General features: G+C 34.0%; 1 protein-coding gene across 3 annotated transcripts in view; it reads left to right on the forward strand.

The window, feature by feature from the left end:
• The window catches only part of LOC117239522 (polypeptide N-acetylgalactosaminyltransferase 5), a 40225-nt gene that overhangs the window by 958 nt on the left and 14959 nt on the right, over positions 1-24308 (forward strand). The window lies entirely within an intron of this gene.

The raw sequence follows: 24308 nt of genomic DNA on the forward strand, positions 1-24308 counted from the left end.
ACATTTTCTTGAACCATTTTAGATCTTGTGGGTTGATGTTTATCTCACAATCTTTTACTAAAATCGTTCCGTATTACGTTGTCGTTGTCGCTTAATAATAGTGATTGTATTAATGAAAATTAGCTTGTACGTTTTAAACTTATTATAGCATACTATCACGCTATGTACTTTATTCGACTTTTGAAAGAGACAAGAAGAAATAGTACTTCAGATTTGCATCTCTGCCAGTCCTGATAGGGTCTCGTGGCCCGTATCTTCTCAAATACATCTCAAATTACACATTTCGAAACAGTCGAAACGTATAAACCTTCGATTTCCCACTGATTTTACGGCCTCTCTATATCGTTTTCACCTATTAAGTACACATATATCGTTTTAGTGCGGCGTGCGTTACGCATTTCCGATTCACCGTAGAACCGTACCGCGCGGATTCCATCTCGTTCTTGCCAGTCCGGTCGTGAAGCGAGTAATCTTATTCTACCGGCTATGTCGGTATTCCGTTTAAAGGAATGCGGCACACCTGCTCGTCTTTTACTGTATTCCCAAGGTCTTTCATCGAATCCCCATAATGTATTAACCCTTGCCCCTTGACTCATTTTCAACCTAATTATTCTTTTTTTCTTTTTTTGTCATTAACAAATTCTCTAATCTTATCTAAGATCAAAAAGAAACATTAATACACACGATTTCTTATTTTTCTTTTTAAGAATCTTTATCTATTGAGACGAGAGCAAAATTGAGATATAAAAATTCGTAGACAATATATTTGATGGATGGACGAAAGGGTACATACGTTATGTAAGTCAGATTTTGATCAACGGAATAAATACGCTAATATCGTCCGTATTGTTGTCTTTTGGTCTTTTGGTACAGGTCAGTTTCATTTCTTTCTCGCTCTTTTACCTGATATTCTAATTATATATCCTGTAAATCTAACACCTAACCTTACTTTGGACTTTAAACTGTAAAACTAATACTTCTGACACTTACACTCTTTTGCCCGCCCACCAGAGATATAAGAGCTTCGAAGCACGCGTGAAAATGTCGAACAATAATAATTTCTTTTTCCTGTCCTTACGTGGAATAACGTACGATCTATACCGCGGCGGTTCGCCGCGAATAACCTTCATTAACGGATGGATAAATAATTCATGAAGACAAAGCCGGTTCTTTCCATCGAAGAACGTTAAATAGGTAAATGCAGCATACCTCGGTGGTGATTAATAAAACGAGTGAAAGGTCTGGCCGTGTAAAGTTCTCTCTCGTCGGTTGATGAGTGAATTGGCCAGTTCAAGACGATACGTTATTCGACCTGCAAGGACACGTGTACCGATCGGCCGGACCCCTATGTGCAGTTAGAACAAACGATTGCCATTGCGGTAATAGTCTTGGAAAACGTGATCGCGGGGCTAACGTGTTAAAATCACGTTTTGTCGTTCCGAGATGGCATTCACGGAATCCCATACACCTGATAATGCCAATGATTAGCATATTTTACTTTGAAGCAGCGCTTTGTAATGCTAACGATAAATACACGAACGATTTGCGTTTGGCTAATCACGTTATGATGAAATTTCCTGCCGGCATAGCGTGCAGTTCAGGAATTTGGAAAATTGGGGGCGCATCGTGCGCAGCGGCTCGGTAAATCTCGTTTATCTCAGAGGTTAGAATAACAGCATTATCTTTTTAGAACATAGTATCGGCATTTATAGTAGCTCGCGGAAGTACATATTCGAAAATTTTGTAAGGGAAACTTGCGGATAGGTATATCATGTGCGTTATGGGAAACTTTTTAAAACTTCATTGGTACTATAATGAGGCATGGCTCAAAATTACAAAATATTTATTTCAAACATATATTTTGTTGAAAATTAATATACAGTGTGAACAGCCATCTGAAACACATAATAGGAAATGAAGATAGTCAAATTGAATACTATAGCTTACTAATATAGTGGATAAATTGGATGTACAAATAATTTGTCTACTTTTGTTAAGTATCTATATGTTTGCAACAAATATCTTGTAATTTCTATATACATTTTCAGATTCATTTCAAATTTCACCAATATAATCACGGTAGTCGTGTCTCATTATAGTACTAATACAATTTTTTAATGTTTTGCATAATATATTTGTAAAAAGCTTCCATAAATGTTCAAATACTTTCTTGAATCACTATATATATATTGCTTTCGTAACTGAATATATATATTGCTTTTAGACGATCCAGTTACAAAAAAAGACCCTGATTTTGGTAACATAAAAAACGAAGAATATTTTTGGGAAAGATGCACTGATTAATTTTTAATATTTGATAAGATAAGATCCATTAATAGATACTAATTTCTACAACTATCACGATCTTCGATAATTTTATATCAGGCAATAGATAAGGTTAATATCTGCCATTTATACCGAAATGAATATTTCATTGTCGTCTATTTGGAAATGGGACATCCTGACTCAATTCAAGCTTGCTGTATAATTGGTTCTAAAAGGATTTTTCTTTTTATGGACGCCAGGAAGAATATAGTTATTAAACGTTGCTAATTAATCCGTTTTAAACCCGGCTGTAGCATCGCGCGATGAGATTAAATGGTTCCAAGCAATTGCGGTAAGATTTTATTGTTAGAACGTATTCCCTTCTCTGTTTCTCGCCTTAATTATGCACGAAACGGTGAAATGTCGACTAACCTCATATTTTATGCACTACATCCCCCTCGTTTTTGAATTCGATACGTGTCGAACGATATTCGTCGCAGGGTATTTCGATTGCAGGTGCTAGCTAGTGAAAAATATTTTGTGATAATTTATTGAAAACAAATGTGATTTAAAAAATTGAATATACGTGTTTCGTTTTATTTTTTCAATATTTATTAACTATTTTTCATTTATAACTGAAAATAAAATTCTATCAAACAGTTTCATACATTTAATTTATTACGGTTAACAAAAAGTTACTTCGACTCCACAATTTAAATACGGAAGATAAAAGAGGAATTTAGATAATAAAAAATAAATCCAACGATACAAAGAATGGAAAACAATATCATAAAAATATTTTTATTTCCCGTTGAGCTCACGCCTTCATAAAGATGTAGAGAATATTATCCAAATATTGACACAAAAAGGAATACTACAAATAATTACCTTAATTAACCTAAAAAAAATGTCATCTCAAATTATCAGTATAAATCATAAGCTTAAGGTGAAACACACCGAATTCACAACCTAATTTAATAGGATTTGTTTCTGCTAACATCTAAGTAGTAACAAGAACTCTTGAAGGGTGTTCCACCTAAACCTATTATTCCATGTATACTAATACTACATAATTCTGAAGAAAAAGCTTGTTAAAAAATATTAAAGTTAAATTTGTCAAAATATCAACACATTTCGTATGCTTTTCAATTCAAGCCACGTGTATTAACTATTAATGATCCATGTAGCATAGATTGTGTTCGATACATTAGTACCTTAAGTACGAAATACAATTTTTCTTACAAAATTGAATTATTCTTTTTATGAAACTAACTTTGCTTTGTCCAGCAAATTATCCTTTAACAAAGCAATGAGTAATGTAGTTTAATTCACGCGAAGGGCTCTCGAACGTGAAACATTAACGCTAAGGTAAGCCGGTGTGTCGCGACAGTCGCAAGTGCTGTGATGCATTCGACAAAGAAAAACGATGGGAGGGAGTGAACGAAACGGGCCGCGAGACGACGACGATGACGACTTTCATGAGTGAAATAAACCGTGAACAAAACGTGCATTGAGTGAAAAGAGTAATTTGTAAATTCACGAAGTCTTTTACGTGGACGTGCACGCACAGGTCTTTCGTAATCGGCGGATAAGCGGCGCGTATTATTTTTTATTTGAAACAAGCGATTTCACTGGAAGCCTCTTAGAAACCTGTGCTACGCCGCTGGTAGTGCGTCGTAAAATTCGCGACCACGATGACAATTAACCATTTACAGATATACGCGCAATAACTAACTTGGCACGAATAACCTCCAATTTTTCTATTTATTTTTCATGTCTTTATCATACAATAGGCCGGGGATAATACATATTTATCTGTTACTATAAAGAGATTTTATAAATATAGAGGTTATGTATTATGCAAAAGATCTTGAAGCTTGATTAGTACATTTCGCTTTTGTTTCTTTGGTACGTTATACTAAAGATTTTGAGACTTGACTAGCTCATCATTATTATGGTTTAGAATTATGGAGTTTAGAAGAAATGTGTAGGTACGGAGAAGTTGTAAAACATTTATTGCAGGCGTACATTTGGTAAACGTCACAGAAGTATTTGATCAGCTAATCAGACATTTTATTAAATAAGTATTATATCATATATATTCGTGAGACCGTTCTGGTACCAATGGATGATGCATAAATTACTTTTGTGACTTACACGAAATACATGTAATAGAATAACATTTATATACATTTTTATATTTGTTTCATACTTTAGCAACATAACTAGGATAATCGTATCTCATTACGATGTTAACGAACTTTCGAAAAATTGTATTAATACGCATAAGATAAGTAAAAATGTTCTTCGATGAATATTCATAAACTTTCATAAATCAGTCTGATATGGTAATCCAGAAATGCATCGTTAGCCTCGGCGTTAAAATCCCTAGAATGTCGTACTCTGGAAGATTCGACGACGATTTGATCAAATTTCGATCTCATGTTTCAAAGCAAAAAACGAAGATAATGGACCGATACGTTTGAACTATAAGGCATGTTTGCAAAAGCAAATACGCCTAAGCGAGCTTTATGAAAACATGGTTCGCATGTACATATGTGCAGTTTATCGATGCTCGCACGAGAAGCCTTTAAAGACTGCTCGTTGTACTGTAACGAGAATTGTTCACGACACTCGACCCACACGATCGCGGCTTTCAACGAGTCACGCGGACCTCTTGTGATTGGATTTGTAACACTACGTGCTCGAACATTATAGTCTCGCGTATATGCGGGATGCTTGATACACTGTATGGATCGATAAATTAGGTATACCACTTATATACGATAGCCCCGTGCTTCTTATCATTTCGTGCATTTAATAGCTGTTTAGTGGTAGCCTTTTTTGGGCCTTTTTCCTTTTTCTCTTCTGCTCGCCCCTCCCCCTCTTCTTTCTGCATTTCATTGATCGCTAGGGACTTTTAGAAGTTAGAAAAGCTTGAGATGTTAAGAAAATTAGTTGGCTAATTTGTATTGTCAGTTTGTGTTTATCATGTGATTGTAGATACCAGAAAACGTGATTCTTTCTACTACTTTGCAAATGCTATACATGTAGTAGTGTGCGAAGTCTTAGACCATCTATGATAGGAATCTAATAATTCATGTATGTATTATATCTGTAGGAAAAATCCATTGGTAGAAATATGTATATCTATGAAATACAGAGTAAATTATGAATAATAATAGTAATAGCAATTATAGCTAAGAAATATTTCTATATAGTGCAAAAAGACACGAGTCCTCGAATCTCGTCTTTGTGAACATATTTATTTGCAGCTTGTCTTGATTTTGAAAAATTGTTTGAAATATTAAACGTAGGATGATAAATAATAAAAATAAGAAATATTAATTATTTCGAATTAATCGATGTTCCTTATTAAAATGGAATTAACGATAAATTTAAAAATAAACATCAAGCGTTTTTACATTTATTATTCATTTGTAAAAGCAATTTTATTTGATACATAGCTTTGCATGGTAGTGTATATGTGCCTAAATTAGCGCGCGAAAATTTTAAGTGACTACTAGAGTCAAGTACACCGGAAGTATATCCAATCTTGCAATTAATATTACAGTTAGCTTTGAACTAAACAAATTTTCTTACTTCAGCACACGTACGCATGCACATAAAATGCATATACAGGGTGGTTGGTAACTGGTGGTACAAGCGGAAAGGGGGTGATTCTACGCGAAAAAAGAAGTCGAAAATATAGAATAAAAATTTTTTTTTTTTAATTTTTCCATCGAGACAACGATCTACAGTGAGATCCGTTATAACGAGACGCGATAAAGTGCACGCGTACCGAGCGAAAATTCAAAGTCGATTTTCTCGAAAACAAAGCCTCGAACGAACAATTTTTATTCTATATTTTCGACTTCTTTTTTCGCGTAGAATCACCCCCTTTCCGCTTGTACCACCCTGTTACCAACCACCCTGTATATACATATTTACATTATGTAAACATTAGGAAAAGTTAGCGCGGCTATATTTTTTTTGTTAACTATGAACTAACATGGAATTTCGGTCGGTGATTTCTAAATATAATGCATAAAGTTTAATATCAGCGGAAACTTTGATCTATGCAGTTGGTATGCAATTCAAAAAAGTTCAACCGCCACTCAAAAGCAAGAAAGGTGATCTTTCTTTACACGATAACACTCGGCTTCGTGTTCCTTTTTCAATTTGTCAAAAAATAAAATATGTCAGATAACAATTTCGACCGCATCCTCCTTACAATCCAGATCTATCCTCTGTAACTACCACCTATTCTTGATCAGTGTCAAACTTCTTTGACAATTAATTAACAATTTTAAAAATGATACACAGGTCGAATCAACATCAGTTAGTTCGTGTTTTGCAAGTAAATGTCGAGCTTTTTACAACGAAGAAATGCACGAGCTTGCAGAACAGAGTTGTCAAAGTAAATAGTAATTATAGCGTTAAATGAAATTACGTTACGAAAAGATTCGGAATATTTGATTTTGCTCCTGGAAATCCTCGCGAATTTTTCCCGGTACCTAAGAAAAATAATAAAAAAACAAGATACGATAATATTATAATAATCAGGCAAGATACAATAGTATTGTACAAATTTGGGTTGGAGTATGCGTGATAATGCGTCGTGATATTCCAACTAATCTGCAGAGCATTTAAAAAAAGATATACAATCATTCGATACATTTCCTGTATAAATTCCGTTGTTAATTTAGTCGCTATTACCCGGAAAGGTTTCTGCCGGTTTTGTGACCCGTATAAAACGGCGCGTAATAACGGTATTCGTATGATACTGCGATCTTCATTGTATCGCTTGTATTGTCGAGGTTCGCCAGCCATAATTAGAAATATAATACTTCCGACGTTACGAATTTAGAGTGCGAGATAAGAGGTTTAAAAATTGCACCGTAGTGAAGGATTATATTATCAAAACTATGATATAGAAGCTGTGAATACGAATCGATCGATACGGAACTGAGAAAATGTTAAAGATAATGGTTGGTCAGGAAAGTGTAATGCTAACTGCGCGTTATGAAAGAAAATATTATTTATTAGTAAGAGATAAATATTGACAATACTTGTTTCGTTGATATGTGTGTATTTGTATATATATATATATTTTTTTATTTTTATATTATTATCATTACATTATTATTATTGCTATAGTTATATTACTATAATTATTATTACATGCGAAATTCGATTATAATGTAAATTGTATCTTCAGTATAATCTAACAATATTTATTTTTGTTAAATGACATGATAACGAACTCCATTTCAGTCCATGTATTATTTTTGCAAATAATATAGCACCACGCGTAAGCAAATATTTATCTTTTATTATTAACACCTGTGCAAACGAGAGCTTTTAGTCGTGAATACACGCGGTGTTAAAAAGTGACAGCTATAAAATTGCGAAAGTTTATATTTGTTGAAAGGAATAAAAATTAATTAACGATTGATAATATTATTTTACTTTTTGAGAGATATTAATACACGTACACATATTTAGCTTTTCAGACATGATTTAGAAAAAAGAAGAATTATTGCAACTACTACCTGTACTATCATAGTTCATTCTATGCTGCCCTGTTTTTGTGCGAGCTTTAGTTCAAGCCATTGGCTTGCACACCACAGGCGGTGCACATTGTCGTTTATTTTACGTACCTTAAATATGTACGTGAGCGACTTTAATGAAAAGTATAGTGTGAGCATATGAGATTCATCAGATATAAAGCGTCTTGATAAACGCCCAATTTCTGCATATACAGGATGTTAAACAAAAATAGGCAATATTTATAAAGCATGAATTTAGACATCAAGACAACGAGGAAAATTTCTATACAAAAACGTCGTTTAAACTTTCTGCGTTGTCTTAATATCTAGAATACCTTGCTTTTTAACACACCGTATATGCAGTATCTTTTCTTGGAAAAGTAGAAAATAAAAATAAAAAGAGAATAAATATTCCTATAAGAAATTAGACAAAAATATTGATCGAACATTTAGTATTCCTTGCGGTGAATATTATGAACTTTTAAAAGTATTCTCAACCGAATCATATTTTTCTATGGTTAACAAATTTCTCAAATCTGACAAAAATAAGAAAGAATTGTTATTAATATTAGCGATTTCTCGTTACAATTTCATGTGGTTAAATTTTTCTTAAAATGTTAAAAGCCCGTCTTGAACTAAGAACAAGCTCGACACGTGAACAATTGAAGCATCGTAATAAAGTCCAACTATTTTCTATGACACCTTGTATATTCCATATCGTAAAAGCGTATCTGCAAAGCGACATTTTCTCGCATATACACATATATTAGACTGCAAAGTAACGATACTTAATAAAGGCCTCGCGTGCATATTATTTTAACCTAGTTTTATCACCTTCGCGACGACGTTAGCCGGTTTCTTCGTCGATAAATTACTCGGTCGGGACGAAGAACGAATGGAATGACGCGGGCAGACGCGATTTTCAATGGAAGAATTTCATTCGCGGGCCAAACAATGAACGGACGCGAGGACTTGAATCGTCGCGCGAGTTAATTACGCCAGGAGCACTCGTGTCGCGAATTGCATCGCTCCCGAGGATGCTTTGCCATGAATTCTCTCGCGTATATTGGATCGGCCTTGCTTTACGGCTCATTTCGTGCCGCAGCAACCGGAAATGGAGTGGATCCTCACGCGAAAATAAATTGGACAGTCACGAAATAATATTTTCTCTGTCTTTCTTCCTCTTCTGTGTTTTAATTGAGTGAAATTTTATTTTTTTTTTGGCGAAATGGCATTTTCAGAGTCAATCGAGAATGGGAACGGTTTTTCGAATGGCGTGATAAATATGTGCAGAAAATTTAATCGAAACGTGATTCGCGTTGTTTGCGAGAAATGTTATTTCGAATTTTATTTATTGTTCGCATGTAGCTTCTATCGGCACGTTTCGTTGATTCATATCCTTCGCTTCGATTTACGGTTCTGTTGCGGTGTTTCGTATCTGGAAAAATTGTAATAATATTGTCGTTTATTTATAAATGATACAACAGCGTTGTTATCGTTAGTTACGTTTCTAGAATACTTCCGTGACAGGAAACTTGAAAATACGTATTATCGTTAATTTTGCATATATAATATTTTCCTGAACCAGCTAAATTCTTTTTTTCTCTCTTAATTTTCCAAGTCACAGATACAGAATAGTTTTCTATTTCGGAAATGAATAATAAAGTGTTTATTAATAAATCCCTGGCCTGTTCTTGACGTTTTTAATGTTCGTGTTTTCAACATATAGAGATACAAATTCAATAGAAATTTGGCACGGCAATTCGAAACAGATTGTTGAACATTCTGAATAAAGGAATTTAGAAGACAACGCCTGCATTGAAAGAAAAAACATATCCAACCAATCGTTTTGTCCAATAGAAAGCTTTTCTTCTGAGAAGCTCACAGTAAAATCATTTATCCGGGCGAATGGAACTTTAATTGAAATTCCTTCAATAGTTTGAGAAAAATAGGTCGCAGAGTTTGAAACTATTCCTATAAAAAAAAAAAAAAGGACACTCAATTATAGATTTCCTCAGAATACATAAAAGTTGAGGATATTTGTTCATTATATACATACTTGAAGTAACTTTGTCACAACTTTGCTTTGTTATCCAAAAGCAAAGATACAAACGTGATAAAAGGTAGGATACTCGAGATGAATCGCAAGATTCGCGTAATAAAATCAATTCGCTTTCCAGAGGGGCACAGAGAGACAAAGTTACCCTTGTAATTCGCGTTTAATTTTCTAGCAACACCTAGTTTCACCGGCAGAAAATACGGCACGGTACATTAGAAACTTGTGCTCCAGCTCCCAGCAACGTCGTTTAAGATTCACCGCGATTCCGTCGATGGAAAATCGATGTCTCGAAGGGAACAAAGTAGCACGTTGCCCCATTTACGATGCACGCTGGTGCGTTATTGAACCGTTAGCTCTTAAACAATGGCAAATCCCCGGATTTGTTTAGTAATTCCCCGAAAGCAAGCTCGAAAATGTGTTTTTAAAATGTACGCTGCGAAGTATACACCGACTGATGAGGATATTTGAAAAATTTACCACAGAAATTTTTTTGGAAAGTCTCGTTAGCACTGTAATGAGACAGGATTACGATGGTTGTATTGATAAAGTTTGAAATCTGTCTACAAATGCACGCATGAGTTACGATATATCTATCGCAGACATTTATTTATTAAAAAGTCAGTGTACAGTATAAATAGTCATTTTAAGCGTATAAAAGGTAGCAAATATTGAGGTTTATTAATATAATGGATAACATACGTTGGATATTCAGAAAAGGTGTCTACAAGGTGTACGAATACTTTCGTGAGCCTGTAAAATTGCAGAAATACGAATATTGGATCGATAGGTACTGACGATTACAGTAGAAACCCAATTACATAAATTTCATTTAATTTGATGAAATTACGGTTGGTGCATGATTAATTGAATTCCTGGATTGAATCTACATACTTATCTAAATGTGAGAAATTTTATTATAGTCGCTGGCGCACTTCTTTCGCTATGTTGATGTACGAGATCATTGAAATTCTTGAATCTTTAGATTCGAATCCTTCAATTCACAATTAAGCGAGTGGAATTTAGATTTAGATCGCGATGACCATACACGCTCGTTGTTCGATCGTCTCAAGGACTCGATTCACATGACAGTTTCAAACGCTCTTTAAAGATTCTTCGTTTGTTCCGCATGCAGTAAAATTTCATTTATTCACTCAAATGGACACCTGACTATTGGATTTCAGATATCCAGACGTAAACTTCCATAAAATAGAAATGAAAAGCAATAGACGATGGAGGAAATCGATGAATTTGTAATTCCAATTATGCGAATTGTCTGTCTCCTCACGGATTCAGTATCCGAATTTACAGACGTTAGATCTGATTGATAAACTTGAAATTACTAAAATTTAAATGAGTTCCATTGTGGTCGTAAGTTCTATTACTTTCGCAATATTTATATACATATATATATACACACACACACGACTACTACGAAGTACTTTGGAACCCTTTTAGAGAAAACGTTCCTCCAATGCATTACGTTTTCACAAATCGCACAAAAGAAATCGTTGTTCCAGAAGGGATGAAAGGGGTTGATCGAGAATTCGAAGTTATATCGAGATCGAAGAAGGGAGTTATAGGCGTGGAAACGATATATCGATAGGACGTCGTCGCGCCACGGGCAAGTTGAAAAGCTCTTTTGTAAAATCCATAACGCGTCCAGCATGAACGTTTTGTACGTGTTTTAGGAAAAGTTATTGCAGCCGCCCGGCGAGAGAAACACAGCGCGAAACTCTCGACCGAATTCGCTGCGGAACGGATGAGACGTGCCTCGAAAGTGGCCGAACATCCATCACCAGGATGAAACAGAGAAATGGAAATTGCGTTTGTTAAATTCAACTTCTGACCGATATTTCTGACGAAACATCCTGCTTGTGATCTATGATCGATCCTAGCGATGCTTTGATCGTTCGTGTTGAAGTATCGATCGATTAATTAAATTTCGATTTTGACAAATGTGTTTCGAAGTATACATTGTTAGGTTGTTGGAAAAATTCTGAGCGAAAGCTGAGGAAAATTTAACTAGAATTATACGCTCTTTGCCATCTACGATTTACAGTCTTACGATCTTTTTTTTGACAAATTTCTAATGCTTTGGCATGGTTTTCATCAGATACGTTCTTCTCTTTTCGTGATACACTTTGAGTATCATTCTGAATCAATCTGAATAGAATAAACCAAAGCGTTTCCTTGGTAATTTTCATAAGAATTTCATAAAGTAATTTCATAAAGAATTGAACGAATCAAAATGTTTTTATCAATCCGTCAAGGGTTAACGTTGCAACGTTTCTTCAACATTGTGTTCTTAGGAAAGAAAACTCGGAAGATTCGCTTAATAATTTTTTTGCGTCACTATTTCTTCCAATTACTATGTATACTATGCCTCATGTAGTTTAAGGAAGTTGGTGTATTTATAATATGATAAATTATGCGTATATTACCTGGTTCTTAATGAACTGGATATTCCAATCGTTCTTAAGCTCATAATTCCATTTCAACATTGTGAAGCTTTTCATATATTTGTTCTTTATAACGAATTCTCTGAAATGTCCTTTACAAGCTTCTACGATATTTCATTTCCTGTCCATTGAATAAGTCCATTAGCCAGATTTAGATATCTTTTAAATAAGTTTTATAAACACCTCGATAAAGAATAATGAGATTATACTACACACAGCGATCGCATGATGTTGTTTGAAGCATGCATTTGCTATGTGCATGTAATTGCGTTGAAATATTGTTGGTTTATCGGTGCATTATCTATTAAAAATTCAAGTGCACGTTGTACAGGCGTCACGCTTAAAGTCACAGAAAATGAAAGAAACATATAAAGAATGTCATTTACGTTTCCATCTATTTATTATGATTACACTTTGAAATGATGTTTTGTATTACATCATACTATTACAGCATTATCTTGTGATAAGAAATATCTGCGTTTATATAAATAATTCCCATTTCCAAACGTATCAGTTATTGCAGGTTAGATTATTTAATAAACTATATACACGTAAGCATATGTAATAGTAATAATAGTAAAGTGATTGCGGATTTTGTCATTAAGTGGTTCATTAATGTCAAAATAGTGCTGCCATTAATAGTTTCTTAAGACTCTGTTTGGATGCTCAGAATTGTGATATTAATATCATTTCTGGTATCAAACGTTAGGAAGGAGAGTTTGAAAATGTAAAATTTTTAAGGATGAATTAGAGCGAGAGAAATTTGTGCAAGCTCAGGATTGCAAATATAAGAGAAGGATTTTTAGAATTTCAAGGTAGAATCGTCTTGTGGTTGAAATTCGAGGAACAAGGCAAGAGTGTTTCGAGACGTCAGATTCGTGTGTGGAATAGAATTTTACGTAAATTCGGGTCCCCAGAAAAAGAAACCGACATAAAGAATTCATATAAGATAATAACGTTTACATTATTCAATTTCAAGCTCGATGTTTTTAGCGGACGAATCGAAAGACAACGTCGAAATTTTGTTACATCTCCCACTTAATATACAGAATGGAAATTAAACGAAAAGAAATGATATTCAACTCTTTGTTCTTCCATCTAAACGGTCATTCGATTCTCTCTAAACTCATTTTCACAAACATTCGAGATCCGGATTCAACGTGAGAGTTTCACGTTTATGAAAGTGGAAGTTGTATCATTAAGTTTTATTCCCGGCTGCTATCTCGCCGCGTTCGGAATGCTCGTTTCGTTTAAATTCAGAAACAGTTCAGTCCTGTCCGGTTTCTTCACGAGCTTGAAGACCGACACGAAACAATTTTTATTATGTTAAGAATTCATTCTTTCCCATTATAAGCGCGTCTGCGTGTTCGGTGCTGTTTCGCGAGCTGTGACTTGAAAATCCTTAATTGTGAATTGTAAATATTATTATTATTAATAATAATTGTAAATAAGATGAAAGATGGATTAGACGTTTTTCAATATTTCACCTTATCAAAAATGGTTACATGCATAATCTTTTTAGCCCCTTGACAATGATATTCAATTTTACATTTCAATTAATCTTTGTTAATTTGCGATATTTTATGTTATCAGAAATGACGTCGCATAATTTCGCTATCTTAAGAATTATTTCGTTTAATCAATTTAATCAATTCATTATTCATTGATTATTCATCAGATCCTCTGCGCAATTTTAATGAAACCAGAATAGAATTCTGATAGAGGAATGAACTTTGCGCTTTTATATATAGAACATGTATTTTATCGATTAGCATCATATGATCGCTTTCTATTTTTTTTGTTTTTTTTTTTTTTGCTTTTTAAGATTAACGATAAACAATATCATTGCATAACATTATCGATGATAAAACGATAAACAATATATTTTCGAGATTAAATTTTTTAAATCGGAGAATGTTCAAGCATTCCAAGTTGAAATGAAGTACATGATAAGACAAGAAGTTTCTTCTCTTCTCTGCGTTTTAATATTTTATATTTCCATTCGATGTTATCCAATTCTAGAGAAAAGTCGCGTGCTTCGGCATTCCAATTAATTACCTAGCCGTCGCCATAAATTTCAATTGTCGTTTATTACTCTTTCCTATCATATGTTTACATGAAAAAGCTTTCCGATTAAAAAAAAAGGTATTCAAAAAAAAAAAAAGTGAAAAATGACACGATTAACGCATTAAAAGCATCACGAGGACTGTTGCACACGTGAAAGCAGAAAACGGAACGAGTGCCGTTCGAAGGTTGATTTCCATTCACTCTGGTGCACGCAATTTCGCTCGAACAATCGAGGCAACGTAAACGATCGAATAATTCCCGTTTGTACGATTATTTGTTCCGAACTATGCACGCGCTGCTACCTACGGTTTAAATCGTTTCGAACTGTACGCCGCTGGCCACCGTAAAACCAGATTCACTTTAATTCCCATCGACGCGATGAAACGAACTGCAAATTAGCCCATGTACCATTTTGTATGGCAACGGTTCTCAAACTATTTTATAAATTCACTTACAAAGCAAGAAAAGCAGCGAAAAGTCGCAACAGCAAGATTCGAAAATGTCAATGCTTCTAACAAAAATTTATTTTGCATGAACATCATCCTATCAGTTTCGTACGTTTCTATATGGAAATTAGAAGTTAAGATAAGAAGGTATTATACTTATCTGTAATAAGTATTAACTTAATATAAATAATCAGCCACGTTACCGCGCCACGCCAGAAAAATTACTGAAAATTCTCAACGCGAGAATTGATTGTAATTTTAATAAATATTTAAAAAAAAAAAAAAGAAAGATAAGAAGGTACAGCGGTGAATAGACTTGTGCATGTGCATGCGAATATGCAGATTTACATTTTGGAACGAAAGAGATAAAAGCCGAGAGTAAAGATTTTTATCTCGAAATATTATAACGAGTATTTTACTTTGGATACTTTATATTTTATATTTATTGAATATTGTATGCATTCTGTACATGCTTTCGCACGGGCTTAATCACCAGGCTGCGACTGTTCATGCAAATCCATATTTTGTCAATACAAATGGATCTTAAATAGATAGCATTAGCAACTATTGCACGAAACTGATAGCCCTACTATTTTTGGCTACAGTTACCAGTTCCTCGGTCTTAAAACTGTTACTTTGTCGATTCTACGTTGGCCCGAGAATTCTTGTAGAATTAATTACAGCAAACGATGGATTTCTGTTTTCGCAATTACTGAAAACGTACAGGTATATTTGCCAAAATTAATATTGGCTTTTATTTAGGCGCAGACATGGCTATATAAATCTACTTATAATTAATAATCCCTCGAATTATAATGATTTATACGTGAGACATTTAGATATATATTTTAAACCGGTTCTAACGATAAATCTTGTCATATATTTTCTACTATTTATTGTACTTTAATAACGATGATGAATTACGACATATTTAATCTTTATATTGGAAAGTTATATTTTACGAGCAGACTAAAGATAGAATCGTAGATTTTAGAGATAGAATCAGATTTTACAGGGAAATCTGATCTATGTCGACACATCTGTTCATCGCTACACGAATTATTCACGTAGAACCAGTTATCTCTTCCATATTGAGAACCAATGTCCTATTTCCCTTTTCTCTCTGTCTGTTACTAATTGGATAAGAGTTACACTCACGAATCGATAGAATCTCTCTGACGATATCAGATGATGCTCGAATATTAATTTGACTAGAAATATACAGAGATACCCTATCCACGAGAAAAAGCTTCTTTTCATCAGCATTCCTATCGAAATGCACGTGTTATCGTCAAAGGATCGTCGATACAGAGCGATGCTTCTCACACCGCATCGTTGCATCTTGCGAATAGGATCTCGTGAAATTGCATTCTGGTAACGACTAGTTTGTACGCGAGCGGATATTTTTGCAAGTTGAATATATGAAACGAGGAAAACGATCAATTTTACAAGAAATCGATTTCCCGAAGTTTTCCTTCTTAAGATAAATTCGTTACTAGTAGCTCTTTAGAAATTTGATATGCAACGGTATGCAAAAATATGTAAAATGTTTACAATTTAAAATAGAATTGGCAGATGAAACAAATTTCTGCTTGGATTACATTTCTTTAATTATGTTCATATAAATATGGAAATATACGCGATCTAGATTTATTAAAATCGAGAATGGTTTGTTTGGCAAGATTGGACGCTTATTTTTCAATTTGTGAACAATTTTTAACGATACGAAACTGTACATTCGATAAAAATACTGACTGTTCGATTTTCTAAGTTCTGCTGTTGCATGATAAATTTTTGTCTAATTCCGCGATGTATAAATTATTTGTCACAGTTTGTGCAAACTTTGAAATAGATACAAAAATCCAGGTTTCAGCGATATTTAAAATTTAAAAGTATTCGAACGCCAAGTTAAGAATTCTATTTATTTGTAGAAAAGAGAGGATACCGTCGCGCGAAGGATAAATAGGGTTTTCATATTTTATCATCGGCGTCGAAAGCGGATGTTTCTTTCGTGAGAAATTTCATTTCTCGCGCCCGACTGTATCAAAGGATGAAAGATGCAGATAGAATTTTTTAGTCGGTGAAGGCGCTGTGACGTTATCAGACAAGTCGCGCGTTATCTCGTGTTATACAGCGATATGATATTCGATTGCACTGCGATTCTGTGGAGAGGAAGGTAGAGTAATATTCAAGGACGCTGATAAAGTCAACTTTTCTACCGACGTTGATGGAATTTGAAACGATTATGTTCAAATTTACTTAAGAGTCACTGCTGATAGATAATCGCATTCTTTTAGTGATTCGATAGAACCAACTAATATAAAAAATTGGTAACGAAATCGATAGAAAGTCATGATTAGGGTTGTCGATAATTCCATATAATTACATAGGTACTTGAATTTCCGAAAATTATGAGATCATCTCTAATAAAACTGTATCAAACTTATTACATATAAATGACGAAAATAATATTATAAAATAATCTTCCGATGATATACCTGTTGTTCCAACTATTTTTTACTCTAAACTATTTACTTATTTGCCTTTTATCGAGATTTCTTGTGTTTTTTTTTTTTTTTTATCGAGATATTATATCACTCGAATTCTGCTCGTTTGTGAGAGAAGCAGGATTATAATTCGTCGATTGAATTGGTAATAAAATTATTACCATCACTCCGTGATTAATATTTATTAATTAATTCCTGACGTTTTAGCAAAAGTCGAATGGGAAATACAACTAAAATAAAGCTGTTTTTATCATCGAAAGTACTTTTACTTTTGTAGTATCGAGAACCATGTAACATTTGCAATTCTTTTTCATTTCACTGCTCCAATCTGAAATCAAAGAAACGATAATTAATACGAAAAAATTCCGATGTTGTTAGTTAAATACAAGAACAAACAGAGATAGAATCTTTGAAGCAAAAATATACCGATGAACTATAGAGAATCGATAATTATGATAAAACTTGGAACGCCAAAAATAAGGACAGTGGGTAAAGCAAAATATCCGGAGAAGGATGAAGTAGGAAGCAGCTACGAACTAATAGCAAGGGACAGGATACGAAAACGTTGAGGGACTTTAATTACTAATTGGCAGAGGAACAAAGAAAATGTATTTTACGTAATTTAGAAATGAGCACGTTAAAATATTTATCAAAAGCCTGCTATAGGTTCGATGCTAGCGTATTAAGGAAGAAAGATTTATAAAAAGATGGAATAAACGAAGCAATGATAAAATAGTTAAGTTTTCTGAAAAAAGCAAATATAGCTATTGAACTAATTGTTAGTCAAACACAAGTATGTGATGATATACAGGGTGGTTGGTAATTGGTGGTACGAGCGGAAAGGAAGTGATTCTGCGCGAAAAAAGAAGTCGAAAATATGGAATAAAAATTTTGTTTTAATTTTTCCATCGAGACAACGATCTACAGTGAGATCCGTTATAACGAGACGCGATAAAGTGCACGCGTACCGAGCAAAAATTTAAAGTCGATTTTCTCGAAAACAAAACCTCGAACGAAAAATTTTTATTCTATATTTTCGACTCCTTTTTTCGCGTAGAATCACCCCCTATCCGCTTGTACCACCAGTTACCAACCACCCTGTATATAAAATCAAATGTTGAACAGTGTAAATAGGTGAAAGAGAATAAAGATACATATTGATTTTTAGTATTAGATATAAAAGGGAATATCTATGTGTGTTTGGAATTTAAGTGTAGATGAGTGTGAGTCTTTGGATGTGATGGGTGGTTCTTAGAGTTATATGGGGATGAATGGAAGTTAGAAATATGGGAATCATTCCCTTTTCCAAGCTGTAAAACCGAAAAATAAATAAATAAATATATATATATATTTATATACAGGTGGGGAGAGAGGAAGAAAATCGATACCTATGCATTTTCCAAACATTTTATTGGACAACTGACAGAAATAAACGCATAAAGGACAGAGAAGTTCGTCGATAAAAATTTCTAAACGACCCGGTTTCTCAACGAACCATATAAAAATACGTTGGAAAGTCTCGTTTCGATCGTTGTAACTATTTTCATCGAACCGCCTTCGATATGTTCCTCTAAAAAAAGGCCAAAGACTCATAAATCTGATGAGGTTGCGGGTCGATCGTTTAGAACACGAGCCATAAAGAAACGACGATTAAGATGGTCGATGGCACGGCATCGAAACCGCTATTTCGCCGCAGTTTTAAAAGTTTCGCGTGTCTCCGTGAAACTTACTAATCCGTTATGTCAGTTATCGTAGTTGATCAAAGTTCGGAACAGATTTTGTAGGAAATTCAATTAAGTGGTTGAATTTAAAATTCTCATCGAGTTATTAATGATACGTATACCTTAATGTGTCATCAAGAGGTTGATAATAAATTGATACGATTAATATATATCACCTTAAATGTCACGTTAAATATGTAATGTTTACCTATATTATTTATTTTAAGATATTGATTAAGATACGTAGTTCGTATTCTTTAATCAAATAATCTAGATTTCAAAATTACATTTCCGATTTTAATCTAAAGCCTTGATACACAGATTCCATACCTACTCTTACAAATACGTACATGATAACTTTATCCTATGTTTTAGTACAGTAGCACTGTGTATAACGTCGTAACATTAGAATGAAGATGAAATGTTTCTCGAGGAAATAGTAGGAAATACCAAAAGAAACTGTAAACTGTAATCTTTACAGGATCCAATTCACATTCACGAACCTGGTGTTCTGTTTGTTAACATGGCCATTGAGGTGAAAATAGACCGTGTCTCTCATCGGAACAGCGTTGGAAAAATTAATTGCGTGTGCACCAGTTTCGAAAATAAAATTCAGTTATTTTTACTCGTAGCTCAGCCGTGAATTTTTCCATTATAAATTTCCAAAAAACAGACTCTGGAAATCTGTACCTAACAAAAATTAAATATATATACTCACGATAGAATAAAAATTGTACGTGTTTTAAATAGGAAAATAACATACGAGTTACCCTTTATTACACGTTCAATTCTCTTGCGAGTTTTAGAAAATTACACTTTACACTTTAAACTTTCTTATGGTCGTCACTGTATCTCCTGCGTTATGGGGGGTCCTATCGTATTTCGCGTGTGCATTCATAGGACCCTACGAAACATTGAGCAACCAGGTTCCTTTCCGTATCTCATTTGCACAAGTGCATTGCACCTCGACTCATTATTATTCCGCTAATTTGCCTTCGTAAATGGCCGGTGCTCCACCATGGGGCTGCACCTTGCGAAACACGATTCCTTCCACGAGATATTCGGCGCCTGATTCTCAACCTGGCGATTTCAATTTTATAATTAACTGTTCTCTGTTGCAACATCCGATTGCGTATACTTGTTATTTTGAAGAGATTCGAGGATTAAAAGACACGGTTCCTAAATGTCTCGATAAATTCGCATTCTCTGGAAGATGTTACGGAATCGGTGATTATTATCTGTTGAGTAATCGTTTCAAGATCTGCTGCTGTTGCCAAAGATCGAATTATTACGATGATTGGGACAGGTTCTCGTTGAAAATTACCATACTATTCGATCCTGTAATCGAAGATGTATTTCGAGAACAATGGAAAAATGCTTGTAAAAAATATCGTATGTGCGAGAAAACTGAAAAATGTTTTTTATTGGGAAATCTACATACCAGTGAGAATGCTGTATCATAGAATTTAAGTGGAATTTTCCTTTCTACAATAAATAGTTTTTAATAACGTTAGAAGATAGTGTCACAATATTGCCTTTACAGAAAAATATTTAAGTAGCAATAAATATTAGTTAATTGTTTTTTTAGTCTTTGTCTGTGCCATCCACTGAAATTCTAAATGAAAGGAATATTGAATTTTTTTGCAACCAAGAGATGGCACAGACAGGATTTTCTACAGATTTGACTTGCCTTCCTCAAGAATTTATTGCTACATTAATGCAGAAGTTTTCTTTTCCATCTGAGAAACTTGTTTCTTGATACTTGCAGCGTTCTCTGCAAGCGCTCTGCAATTTTAGAGTCTGATAAAATTTACGTTCTCTAAAAGATGGCACGATTGATCGATAATTGGCAATTACAGTCTGTTAGGTAATCGTTTCGCGACTTAAAGATGTTGGCAAAAATCAGGTCATTATAAGTTTTAGATAAGAAGTTTTGCGAAGGAAAATAGTGGGCTTTTGTAAATTGCACGTCTTTAACTTGCATTATTTATTATAATTGTTTTGCGATTCGAATATACTGTCAAAATTGGAACAATTTTTTGTAAAAATCTTGGAACAGTTCATTGGGAGATTCTCGGCGAATTTCGTATTTTCAGATAATTACAATCTAAACGAAAGTTCTAAATATCTCAATGTCCCAATAAGAGATTACTTCACCTGTTGAGTAATCGTTTCACGATTTGCAGATGTTGCAAAGATTTGGGTTACGAGATTTCTTGATGTAAATTCATCGTTGTAGGTGTTTTGATACATTTGTTAGTTGAAGACGGCTGTAATATCAAGAGAATTTCGAATATCTCGATAAATTTGCATTCCAGATACAAATACATATATGTCCTCTTAAATGATTACTTTGTCATCAGGAGAAAAACTTATTGAAAAGAACTTAGAATAAAATTGAGAAATCTCGTATAATTAGGCGATTAAATAAACTCATTCTGTTTTTAAATTTCGAACTTTGTATCATCGTAATATGGAAGAAATTCCCAAGTCTTTAAAATTTAAAATTCTATTCTTTATTTAACATCGGTAAAACAACAACTTCATCGCCTTAGATAATCGGGTCTGGACTTAAGAAAAATGTTGCGAAACGATGTTAAGACCATGAGAGTTTTCATGCAAATTCAGGATTTTACGTTGGATGGGTAGATAAACTATCGTTAGCGCTTTTGTTTTACTATTACAGGAATTCTCGAATGTTTCAATAAATTTGCATTCTCAAAGGACTTCTGAATAGTTCTGAATGCACAATTTTAATCTCATGGGTAATCGTCCTACCGTTTAGAAATGTTACGTGAATATATCGGAACCGTGAGAATTGTGCTATAAATAAACTCGTTAGCAAAGATTCTGTCAGATTTTATAATTGAAAGTAATCGTAGTATAGAGGCTAACGAAAATTTCACAGCGTTAGAGGAGAATTAGGGAGCATGAAATATTGTAGTTAATTTGCATCGCTACGTGGCTAGCCATAACGTTGTTGCAGAACATCTGCGACTCTGAATTCCTGTTTAATACCGAAACGTTAACAACAATTTTAAACTGCTGTTAGCGAAATTTATCCAGAAATAAAGATCGTTCGTTATATTTCAATAGTTTGTGATATTTTTGGAAATTTAATAATTCCAAAAACTTTGTGTTTTGTCCCTTTTCCTTCTTTTCTCCCCTTTTGAAAATTTACGAATATACAAATTTGTATTTGTATATTCGAAAATTTTACAATTTTGAGAACATACAACTTTATCTTCTTAATTTTTGATCTTTAAAACGATTCGTATAAAGCAATAGAATGTTTCATGCAATTAAAGGAACGATCAATATTTGCTATTCGATTACAGCTGTGATTACAATGTTATCAAGAATTTGTTTTAACTTTGTATTTCTTTATTCTTGTGTACTTTCAATGTCACAGTCAATGGCTTATTAACTTCGGAATAAGGAACCTAGAAGTATTAAAGTGGTATTTGTACGTACTTAAAACACTCGAAAATATCCGAAGATTAACCTTTATTATCGATAATCGTGGCATCTCTTCAATTGGATTTGAGATATAAAAATACACAAGTACTGAATGGCCTTCATCAAACGAAACGAAAATTTCTTTCGTATTTTTAGTCATTGAAAATTCGTATACACATAATTAAACACATTCTTCGTTCCATTTAAACAATTTATTCATGCATAAATTATTTTATTATATCCATATGCATCAACGTAATATAATAATTCTATATAAAGTAATATGTAAAACAATTATATTACATATTATTATCGCCAAGATTTTCAATTAAAAAAAAATTCTAAACGAATATCCAAATTTCGTCTCAACCTCAAAATTCTCGAGTATCCTAGAAAACTATAAAATACGAATTATTCATTCTATACGACAAAACTACACCTTAAAGTATCTCGTACTGCGATCAAAAACAATTATTTGAAATGTTAACCAAGCCAAACTTCCATCGATCCTCGTGTATCACGATTTCGAATTTCTCGACAGCGCTGTGTCAATTAAAATAAAATAGTTTCCGAGCAACTCCGGTTGTTCCTACCGAAGAACCTTTCACGGGGTTGCTGCGCGAAATCAAACAAAATTCCGAGAAGCCAACGTAAAGCGTAAAGTATCGCGAATTCGCTGGCGGAGCTCGACTCCAGAGTATTTTGTTTGACATTCCCCATCCATAGGGTCGAAGTTCGTCCAGCCGCTTATTGCCTGTGCAGACTTGGCTGCAGCCTGAAGCCGAGTCCTCGAGGCGAGTACTCATCAAACTTCGTGCATCCCACCGGCTGTGGCTGGTTGCTGGCTGCTGCGCGAAACTTGCATTCCTGAATGACAAACGACTAGAATTTTATTAATACGAGCCGCTTTGTCTTTTAGCAAAATTGTCCACATGAGTGGATGAGTTTGAAATGAAGGACTATAATGGAACTTTTCAAAATATCGTAGTGAACTTTTTCACGGAGGTCTCATGCGGAGGGTTTTCTTTTAACCTTTTTACAGGTGAATTTCATAATTGCAGAGGGGATGGCTAATTCTCATTTGAAATATGTTTGTGAATATTAATATTGGTATTTTGAAGAAAATCCAGCTCGCTTGTGATCGAGTTTAAAATTAATTGGAGCATAAAGAATTGCAATGAAAGTTGTAGAAATTGCTGTGATTCTTTCATGGAAGTTTTGCTTGACATTCCTTAAGAATTTTATTCTTTCTTTCTACTTGATATACGCATCTCTGAATACTTTTAACAAGATTTCCCTCGTCAGTGGACGAAATTAAGATAGAAGAATTGCAAGGAAATTTTTCTGAATTCTAATGAATCCTCTTGCGAGCATTAGATTTTCTTTTAACCTTCTCACAGGTGAATTTATTAATGTCAAAGACGATAATTAACTTTTTGCTCGAAGAAATCTGGATTTTATTGTAACGCGTCAAACAAGCTTTACCACTCTTGCTACTTGCATTAAAAAAAAAAAAAAAAAGGAAACCTCGCGTGGTAAGCCCGTTTCCGTCGCATGAATTTTCTCGGTATCAAGCAATTATCAACAGTTATTTACCGCGACACTCTATATCCCGATCCCGATGAAAGTGAATGATATGACTGAGACTTTAATTAATTAGCATCTGCCAGGTCTGCCATTGGCTGCTGCTGTCTGCTCGCGTCGTTTTCCCAGCTACGTTCTCGTTAGACTATTCTCTCGTGTGTCGAGCACAAGCACGTGCACACATCCACG

Source organism: Bombus vosnesenskii, unplaced genomic scaffold (genome assembly GCF_011952255.1).
Source record: "Bombus vosnesenskii isolate JDL3184/JDL3185 unplaced genomic scaffold, Bvos_JDL3184-5_v1.1 scf7180000014105, whole genome shotgun sequence".
Classification (NCBI taxonomy): Eukaryota; Metazoa; Arthropoda; class Insecta; order Hymenoptera; family Apidae; genus Bombus; species Bombus vosnesenskii.